This window comes from Rhamphochromis sp. 'chilingali' (assembly GCF_963969265.1).
Source record: "Rhamphochromis sp. 'chilingali' genome assembly, chromosome: 15".
In the NCBI taxonomy this organism is placed as follows: Eukaryota; Metazoa; Chordata; class Actinopteri; order Cichliformes; family Cichlidae; genus Rhamphochromis; species Rhamphochromis sp. 'chilingali'.
This window is the reverse complement of record NC_137942.1, coordinates 321,375-331,726: the sequence shown is the minus strand read 5'-3', so window position 1 is coordinate 331,726 and position 10,352 is coordinate 321,375.

Below are 10,352 nucleotides of genomic sequence, written 5' to 3'. Positions count from 1 at the left end.
AAACCTGGACCCTCTGAGGTCGATCACTAAGACTATGTAATATACCCTCTGAAGGTCTTCTAGGCTTCCTGTCGTGTTTGGGTCAAATCTGACTGATTTACAACTTAAAACACTCATAAATATTGTTTTTTACATCTGCCTCGAGGCCTTATGACATCCTCCACACTATGCACTTGAACATATAACAGTGATGGTCAGCTCTTTCATTGAATTTTGATTGTTTAAACCAACCTTTACATTTGTGATGTTCCTGGTCAAAAGTACCTGCCATAGGAAATGAATGGGAATCCACTCAACCCCTCCTCCACTGACTGAGCGACCCCCTGAATGGTATTTATGGTAATGTCATCTTCTCCTTAGCACTGCCCCTGAACCCACTCTACCACCCTGCCACAACCACACCCTGCTGCCACAGTGTCATACTAAGCTGGAGCCAGAAGAGCACAGACCAGTAGAGTTACTTAGTGACTTTTTTAAAAACACGATTTAAATTCAAATTCAAATTTTATTTGTCACACACACACACACACACACACACACACACAACCATACACAGTATGACATGGGGGTGAAATGCTTGTAGCTGTACAATGCCCGACCATTAAATGACAGAAGAAAGTTTTACAATATTTACAATTTACAGTTTACTACAGAATTTACAAATTAACTTAGGAATTTACAGTAAAGAATGTGTAAATAGCAGAAGACATTATAAAGATAAGGATTATAAATTATAGGAATTATAGGATTATAGGAAATGTGTGGTGACGTGTGTGAGAGTCCAGTCTTATAGTGACGTGTTTGGGAGAGTCCAGTCCTACACCTGGTTCAGGCCCCGAATAGCCTGGGGGAAGAAGCTCCTCCTCATTCTCTCTGTTTTGGCCTTAAGGGAGCGGAAGCGCTTCCCAGACCTCAACAGTGAGAAGAGTCCATTGTTGGGATGGGAGAGGTCCATCATAATCTTCCTAGCTTTGGACTTGCACCGCTTGGTGTAGATGGACAGCAGGTCAGGGAGCTCTGATTGAATGATGCGTTCTGCCGAGCGCACCACCCTTTGCAGATCTCGTCTATCCTGCTTGGTGCTGTTCCCAAACCAGGTGCAGATGTTTGATGTCAGGACGCTCTCGATGGTGCAGGAGTAGAAGTTCTTGAGCACCTTCAGTGGCAGATGGAAGTCTCTAAGTCTTCTGAGGAAGAAGAGACGCTGACGGGCTTTCTTAACCAGGGTGTTGATGTGACAGGACCATGACAGGTCCTGAGTGATGTGGACACCCAGGTATCGGAAACTGTCCACTCTCTCCACTGGCGTGCCACTGATGATGAGGGGTTTGTAATTCCTCGCCTGCTTTGTAGTGAAGTCCACGATCAGCTCCTTAGTCTTGCTGATGTTTAGGAGGAGGTTATTCTCCTGGCACCAGGTCTCCAGGTTCCTAATCTCCTCCAGGTAGGCCGTCTCGATGTTGTCGGAGATCAGGCCCACAACAGCAGTGTCGTCAGCAAACTTGACAATGGAGGTGGTGTCGGATGTGGCTACACAGTCATAAGTGTACAGTGAGTACAGCAGGGGGCTTAAAACACAGCCCTGAGGCACTCCAGTGCTGAGTGAGATGGAGGGGGAGACTTGTTTTCCCACCCTCACTGTTGGGGTCTGTCTGTGAGGAAGTTGAGGATCCACTGACACAGTGATGAGCTGAGTCCTAGATCCGTCAACTTGGTGAAAAGCTTAGAGGGAATTATTGTGTTGAATGCTGAACTGTAGTCCACGAACAGCATCCTAACATAATTCCCTCTGCCAGTGTCCAGGTGACTCAGGGATGTGTGGAGCAGGTGAGATATGGCATCGTCTGTGGAATGATTAGTCCGGTAAGCAAACTGAAGTGAGTCGATGGTGGGAGGAAGTGAAGAAGTGATGTGATCTCTCATCAGTCTTTCAAAACACTTCATCACAATTGAAGTCAGTGCTACTGGACGGTAGTCATTGTGGCAAGCGGGCTGTTGTTTCTTTGGAACAGGGACAATAATGGACCGTTTGAAGCACGTGGGAACCACAGCTTGGGCCAGGGAGAGGTTGAAGATCTCCGTGAACACCGGTGCTAGTTGATCAGCGCAGGCTCTAAGGACCCGGCCAGGGATTGCATCTGGTCCTGCTGCCTTCCTGGTGTTCACCCTCCTGAAGGTGTTCCTCACGGCATGCTCTGTGATGACGAATGCATTTTCTTCACTGGTGCACTCCGAGCGCGCGCAGCCGTTTGTTTTAATTGCTGCGGCGTCGAAGCGAGCATAAAACGTGTTCAGCTCATCAGCCAGTGAAGCATCTGCATTCATCATTGAAGAAGCTGGTCGTTTATAGTCCGTTATAGTCCGCAGTCCTTTCCACAGGCTCCTAGAGTCGCACTGTCGTAGCTGTGACTCTAGTTTTTCCCCGTAGCTCCGCTTTGCCTTTCAGACCGCGCTGCGCACGTTGTAGGACGCAGCCTTGTATAGGTCCATATTACCGGAGACAAGCCCTTCATTGTAGGCAGCGGTGCGTGATCTCAGAGCGTCGCGGATGTTTTTATCCACCCACGGCTTCTGGTTGGGAAACGTTCGGATGATAGTTCTTTCTGCTGTGTCGTCCGCTAGTTTCCCGATAAATCCCACAACCGCTTCCGTAAACATGTTGATGTCATCAGAGCTGCGCCGAAACATGTCCCAGTCTGCGTCATCCAGTGCGTCCTGCAGCGCGGCCACCGATTGGTCCGTCCAGCGAGCGACCTCCCTCCTGATTGGTGGTTGCTGCTTTAGCCTTTGTTTGTAAGCAGGTATGAGGAAGATGGCGGAATGGTCCGATTTTCCAAATGCCGGCAGGGGTTGAGCCTTGTAACAGTTCTTGAACGGGGTGTAGCAGTGGTCTAATGTCCTCATGTCCTCGATTTACAACCTGAATAGTTGATAAAGTGATAGATCTTTCAGCCCAATTCTACTTTTTCTGCATAATCCATCATATAAAATGTAATCAAATGGAAAAGTCTCTTTTTAAAACTTGTTTTATTAGTTTTAATCTTTTAACTTTATGCATTAAGCAAAAATGTAATTATCTGCAACATTCTCTGACTGGAAGAAATTAGTTTAACATTTAAACCTATTTTCTGCACATTCCAGCACATAAAATAAAATATTTTTTGTGTTTACACTCAGTCTTTCAAATAGATGCAAGTAAAACACAGCAGAAAATAAATAAAGTCAAAGACTCAGCGGTCCTGTTGCTCTATTTTCACCTGTAAAGCAGGAGTGGGGTAGGCGGAGGTTTACCCTGGTGCAGGTGTGCAGCGGTCAGTGGAAGAATCCGCGAGTTTCTCTGTGAGTTTCCCATTATGTCGTAGCTACTCGGTGCTTGTTTGGAAGTTTAGGGTTTTTTTCGCTGTAAAAAGAAGTTTTCCTCCCACGCACAGCGGACACTAATGTTTTTGTCACTTTTTATGGAATCAAACTCAAAGTAAGGTCAGTACTTCCACGCTTTAAACGCTGCACGCTCATACTCTCTCTGCACTCATATATGATCCATTGTTGATCTGCACACAGCTGTTGTCACAAACGTCACACTCGCTTACGTCACTGTCGTGAGACATTCTCACAAAAAAATCACGGTTTTAGTAACGCAGTAACGCAGCGTTCCTACGGGAAAGTAACGGTAATCTAATGACCGTTTTTGCAATAGTAATCCCTTACTTTACTCGTTACTTGAAAAAAGTAATCGATTACAAGAATGCGTTGCAAGTAATGCGTTACTTGTGATTTGGCGCTTTATAAATAAAACCAAATTGAAAAAAAATTTAATTGTGTTGAATCAGGGACCCTCAATGAACTTTCCCTGACTAAGGTTTAACCCTCCACCCCTGTGCTAATGTGTTTATCGTACCTTAACCATAGGTCTGTACCTAGCCACCAGCTACCAGGTTTGAGATGTATGTGTGTGTGTGTGTGTGTGTGTGTGTGTGTGTGTGTGTGTGTGTGTGTGTGTGTGTGTGTGAACTAGGAATCAAACAGATGAATTGATTCAAACTGAGGACGAGACCAAGCTCACCACCCATGGTCCCCAAATGCCAGACAGACAGGAGCACACACACACACACACACACTCATTTTATCTCTTGCTGCATCAACACGAAACACACAGATTATCTGATGCTGTGTCATGGACACAATAACCAGTCAGACACACCAACAGTTACTGACAAAGAGCGACTGATCAAAGGGTTGAGGCGACACCTGTGTGATGAGAAATACTCGTCAGCGTGCACAAGGACGCCCTCCATGTCCCTCCCCTACAGTAAGGCTTCATGTCCGATGAACAGCTTACATCCTGCCTCTTCTATGAGTTGAACTCGTGCTTCGTGTGTGAAAGTGTGAAAGCAGTTCTCTGACAGCGCTGTATGTTTCAGGAACACAGGTGTATTTAGAGTTCACTGTTTGAACTTTGAGGAAGTTTTGACTCTAACCAACAATTTAAAATAATTCCAAGAAAAAAGCTTTTTTTGTTTTGAATTTGAAGTTCATTACAGACTAAATGGATCCAAATCGGGAACACGGACTCATGCTCACGATTTCTGTGAAATCAACGGTGTGGATCATCTCTGAATCTTAAACACAATCTTTCATACACAACATGAAAGCAAAGCCAGGCGGTGACCAGCGTCTGTTATCAGTCCCATCAGTTTTATGTCAGACAGAAGAGGTCAGAGAAGACTCCATCAGGGTTCCTTCAGCCAGCGGCGCTGACTTATCGTCTTATTCTACAAATGTGAAGCAAAGTGAGTTTGTCTGGGAACCTTCAGAGCCTGTTTTCTGTCTATCAGCACAATCAGGAGGAGGAGAGTGCATCAGCTGCTCGGGCTGGAAACACCACAATCAGTGATCTACCATCTCCATCACCAATCATGATTACTCAGTGAACTTGTCATATGCAAGACGCAGACTCGGAAAAACAAGCCTGAGATGTTTTCACAGAGGCTGACTCATGGAGGGGTGGGTTTGAGTGCTGCAGGTCAACCCAGGTGGTTGCCGAGGGGTACCACCGCGCTTGACCATGGTAACGGTAACAGTGTGTCCAGCGTGTGAGGCAAGCTCACCGCCATGATGTCGTAGCATCAGTGTGAGTTCTCCATGAACGACGAACCTGCTGGGTGTGAAATATTCTTCCAAAGCTGAACACGTTTGCACGGCTGCAGTCAGGAAGTCAGCCCGAAGTGGAAACACCTGCATCACATTCAGGTTTCGCTGCGGCGCTCTCTAGCACAGTGAAGCACATTAAGCTGCTGATAATACACAAAGTGAAATCCAACACTGCCGAGCGGAGATAAGCAGCCAGCCATCGACCGTGCGTCTCACACTCTTTCACCAAAGAGCCAATCACAGGCTTTGTTCCTGTTTTTGAACTCATTTCCAGCACAAAGGAAAACACTCTGAAACAAAGTACACAGTGCATTCTGGGTAACGCCACCAGATCTGCATTACCAATAATAATAATAATAATGGATTGGATTTATATAGCGCTTTTCAAGGCACCCAAAGCGCTTTACAATACCACTATTCATTCACTCTCACATTCACACACTGGTGGAGGCAGCTACAGTTGTAGCCACAGCTGCCCTGGGGCAGACTGACAGAAGCCAGGCTGAGATATCGCGCCATCGGCTCCTCTGACCAACACCAGTAGGCGGTAGGGTAAAGTGTCTTGCCCAAGGACACAACGACCAGGACAGAGAGCCCAGGGATCAAACCGGCAACCTTCCGGTTACAGATGCGATTCCCAACCCCCTGAGCCACGGTCGCCCCAAATGAGCGCTGTGCCTAACAGTGGCCTCTAACCTCCGCCCGGAGCCAACAAGTGACAGTGACTGACAGCACAGCAAACCCGTCTGTGTGACGGCAGATGCGAGAACACACTCTGCTGTGACTGGATGGTGAGCCAATCTCTTGATGACCGTGTGACTTCCTGTCAGAGTCAGACAGGAAGTCCTTGCTGCAGATAAAGAGGATGAACAGGACCCTGGTTACTGTTTGATAAACAACATTCCTTATCTCACTTCCATTTGAAAGCACACGATGGGAAATCTGCTTCAAGTCAATGATGTTTGTTCTAATATGTGGGGGAGCCACAGCGCCACCTACAGGACAGAGTTCACACCTGAAACTCACGCTGTAGAGTCTGGAGCCTCAAACAATCCAGCTTCTCATGTCACCATGGTAACTAACGCTGCAAACCTGCTCCAGATTACAGATGAAATCTCAACGTGCTGACCAATCAGAGTTCCTGATGATCCCTCAGAGCTGTGTGTGCAGCGTTAGTCGGTTTCTTTCTATTGGCTGGAAACAGGTTTATTCTTCTATGAGCGTTAATAACGGTCCCTGTTGTACATTACTCTGTTCAGTTACTTAATACACTGCTGTGCTGATATGGCACAAAGCACGTTAACAATCCATTTGCACAATGTTTCTATTTAAATTTAAATGCAATTATTGTTTATAATGTTTGCAGAGTCAAGGAGCCGTTCAGGACACATTTCACTGTGTGTTGTACTCGCATGACTTGACAAACTAAGGCTGTGTCCCAATTCAGTGACTGCACTGCTTGGAGTACGCATTTTGAGACCTATTACCTCACTGCGATGCGACAACGGCTGTTCCAATTCAAAGTGTACTCCTAATGCGCCTGTCACTACCCAATCCGGAGATTGAAACCCGGAAACCTGATCGGTACCATGCATGTGGCCTCTGGCTACACTGTAGCTGCCATCACCAGTGTGTGAATGGGTGGATGACTGGATGTGTAAAGCGCTTTGGGGTCCTTAGGACCAAGTAAAGCGCTATACATTTACCATGTGTGAATTTTACGATAGTTAAGGGTCAGCGTATCTGTTAAGAATAATAAGTATTTTTGCAATAATGAAATATCAATATAACGAAGACAAAAATGAAAAATAAAAAGATAGTTACGGATCAGGACTCCCCGATCCTTACTGCGCATGTGCAAAGTCGGACTGTACACATCGGGTCTAGCCGATCTGTACCGCGCATGTGTAGATGTTCTCTTCTTCTTCTTCTATAATTAACTCTGTTAATAATAATCCGTATTCGGAGCGGGTACCGACAGCGCCGTCGATTTCCCCAAATAACAAGCGTGGTCCGGTGTCGCTACCAGATCCGTACCGGAAACCCGATTGGTACCCCGCATGCACAAATCTTACGTCACTTCCTCTCTTTGCCAGCATTGCAACATTCAATATATTTGAATGACACGGTTAGCGCCCAGTTAGCTCCTACCATTTCTCAAGGGCTCTGCCTCCTTTTCAACTACCAGGACATTTAAACAATGGATAATCTGTTTACAAACAAATTCATGCTTTTCTCCTCAACAGAGAGCGTCCCCCGATTGAACAACAGCGCCGTAAAATAAGAACAATGGCGCCTAATTACCAGTGTTGGGACTAACGCGTTATTAAGTAACGCGTTACAGTAACTACGTTATTATCGTGGTAACGAGCACGGTAACTAGTTATTATGCCAAAACCAGGAACGCGTTAGTCGTTACTGGGATTTAGATAGGCTCGTTATTCGTTACTTCGTGTGGTGGCATCGCGGAGCTTCCACAGATTCAGTAACATTAGCAAGTGGTGGAGGCCAGCAGGTGGATGAAGGAAAGGGGAGGCAGGAGGAGAGACCCGAGGCGGCCGCCGGTCCAAGTGTGAACTGAACTTCAGGTAAGAAGTTATGACCTGCAGTCTCTCTGGGTCAGATATAAACCAGGTTTAGGTGGAGTTTATTTTCGTTGTGCTTTTTCGTACTGCGTGCTAGCTAGCATGATGGGGTTTCTATACAGCTGGGTGGTGCTATGATGTTACTGATGTTGAACTTTATTTTGTTCATAAGGTTAATTATTAGAGTTGCCAACCGTCCCGTAAAAAACGGAATCGTCTCGTATTCAGAGAAATTATTACGCGTTTCGTATTGAGGTGAAAAGGAACAGTTTGTCCCGGACTTCAGCTACAATGAAAAAGACACAAAGCTGGAGTTATTCTGTCTTCGCTGCACAGCTGCCTCTTCTTCTCTCATCCTCTCCCCTCCCTCTCCTGTTGCTACTTCAGTCATGAAACTGAACAATGATCAGCTGATCGGCTTTTCTCTCGTTTGTTTATCGTCCACTTTGCGCCAGAAAGAGGAAACCAGCGGATGTCACGCTAAACAACAGCAGCACGTTTAAGCTTGATCAGCTGTTGTTGGAATGTATTTAATAATAATTTCTAGTATCAGCTGATGTTTGCTGGAGCCACAGCTGTAAAGCTGCTGGTCATGATGTCGGTTTGGATATGTGGTGAGAGGGAAACATGAAGATGAAACCAGGAGATGTCCTTACTGAACCATCAGAGCTGAACAGGTGATGGAGAAACAGGTTTACCTTTTAGGTGACATGGATGAGTTGAAGTTATGAACTGTTTCTGAGAGACAAATAACACCAGGATCCTTTTCTAAGCAGCTGACAGCTGGTAACTGTGCAGGGGCGGGTCTAGCAAAGTGTTGCCAGGGGGCAGGTAGGGCATTAACAGGGAGAGGGGGGCACAAAGAAATACTTTTCTTTCTTATTCTCATTTAAAATGTCGAGCTTTTAAAAAATAATTGAGTTTTACAACAAACGATTGATAGATTGATGCATATATACCATCAGAACAGCGTACATCACTGTCACAACAGTGTTTGTTTTCATTCAAAGGCTTTATGATTTTTCCTATAATGGTGGCCGGTCTCTAGTCAAAGTGCCCGGGCCGATTTATTTGTCCCAGTCCAGCCCTGTATGCAGCTCATCTGCAGTCTGCTGTTACCTACATCTTCCTATTCAGAAGGCAGAATTTCAGAGTTCTGAGTACAATCGAAAGCACCACGACTGCAGTTTTTGTGTTGGATGTAAAAGGCACACATGACACTGTGACGTAGGCTAGAATCATGGCAGCAGTCAATGACGGTCCAGGCGTGGGGTTTCTCTCGTGGAAATATGCACGTTATCATATCCTTTCTATTGGTAGGTGGCACAGTGCACTGTGGCAAGTAAGCAAGCTAGAAGACTGGCAAAGTTATGGAAGCAACACATTAACAAGAGAATTCTGAGTAAAACCAAAGTTACTTTCCCTAGTAACTAGTTACTTTGAAAGTAACGAGTAACTTGAAGTAACTGAGTTACTTGGAAGTAACTGGTAATGTAACTAAGTTACTAATTTAAAGTAACTTACCCAACACTGCCCCAAGTGGAGGAGTTCAAGTATCTCGGGGTCTTGTTCGCGAGTGATGGGAGAAGGGAGCCGGAGATCGACAGACGGATTGGGGCTGCAGCTGCAGTAATGCAGACGCTGCACCGGTCCGTCGTGGTGAAGAGGGAGCTGAGTGTAAAAGCGAAGCTCTCAATTTACCGGTCGATCTACGTCCCTACCCCCACCTATGGCCACGAGCTGTGGGTAGTGACCGAAAGAACGAGATCGCGGATACAAGCGGCAGAAATGAGCTTCCTCCGAAGGGTGGCTGGCCTCTCCCTTAGAGATAGGGTGAGAAGTTCGGCCATCCGGGAGGGGCTCAGAGTAGAGCAGCTGCTGCTCCACATCGAAAGGAGCCAGCTGAGGTGGTTCGGGCATCTGACAAGGATGCCCCCTGGGCACCTCCTGGGTGAGGTGTTCCAGGCATGTCCCACCGGGAGGAGGCCCCGGAGCAGACCCAGGACACGCTGGAGAGATTATATCTCTCGGCTGGCCTGGGAACGCCTTGGTATTCCCCCGGACAAGCTGGAGGAGGTGGCTGGGGAGAGGGAGGTCTGGGCCTCTTTGCTTAGGCTGCTGCCCCCGCGACCCGACCCCGGACAAAGCGGATGAAGATGGATGGATGGATTACCCAACACTGCTAATGACAGAGTTAATAATACAGACTTAGTAATGTGTCACGTGTAGATTCATCAGCCAGATGAAGTGTTTACTGACAATTGACAGTGACAGCGGACATCATCATCACTATTCCGACAATCCTCTCCACACAGACGAGCATAAACACACTCGACTATCACTAAATCAAATTTAACACACGTTTGTAATGACGCTAATTCAGTTTACAATAGGGTTCATTCGCTCGGTCAGCAGGTGGCGGTATCCTCATCCTCATACACTGCCATTAGACTAAACAGAAGAAGAAGAAAACATCTGCACATACGCGGTAAGGATCGGGTAGACGCACCGTACGTAGTGCGCGTACTCCGAAGTGTGCTGGATTGGGACACAGCCTCTGTGTCCGACCAATCAGTCTGCCCTCTCACGCAGGCGGCGGTCCTCCGTGCATCCAAC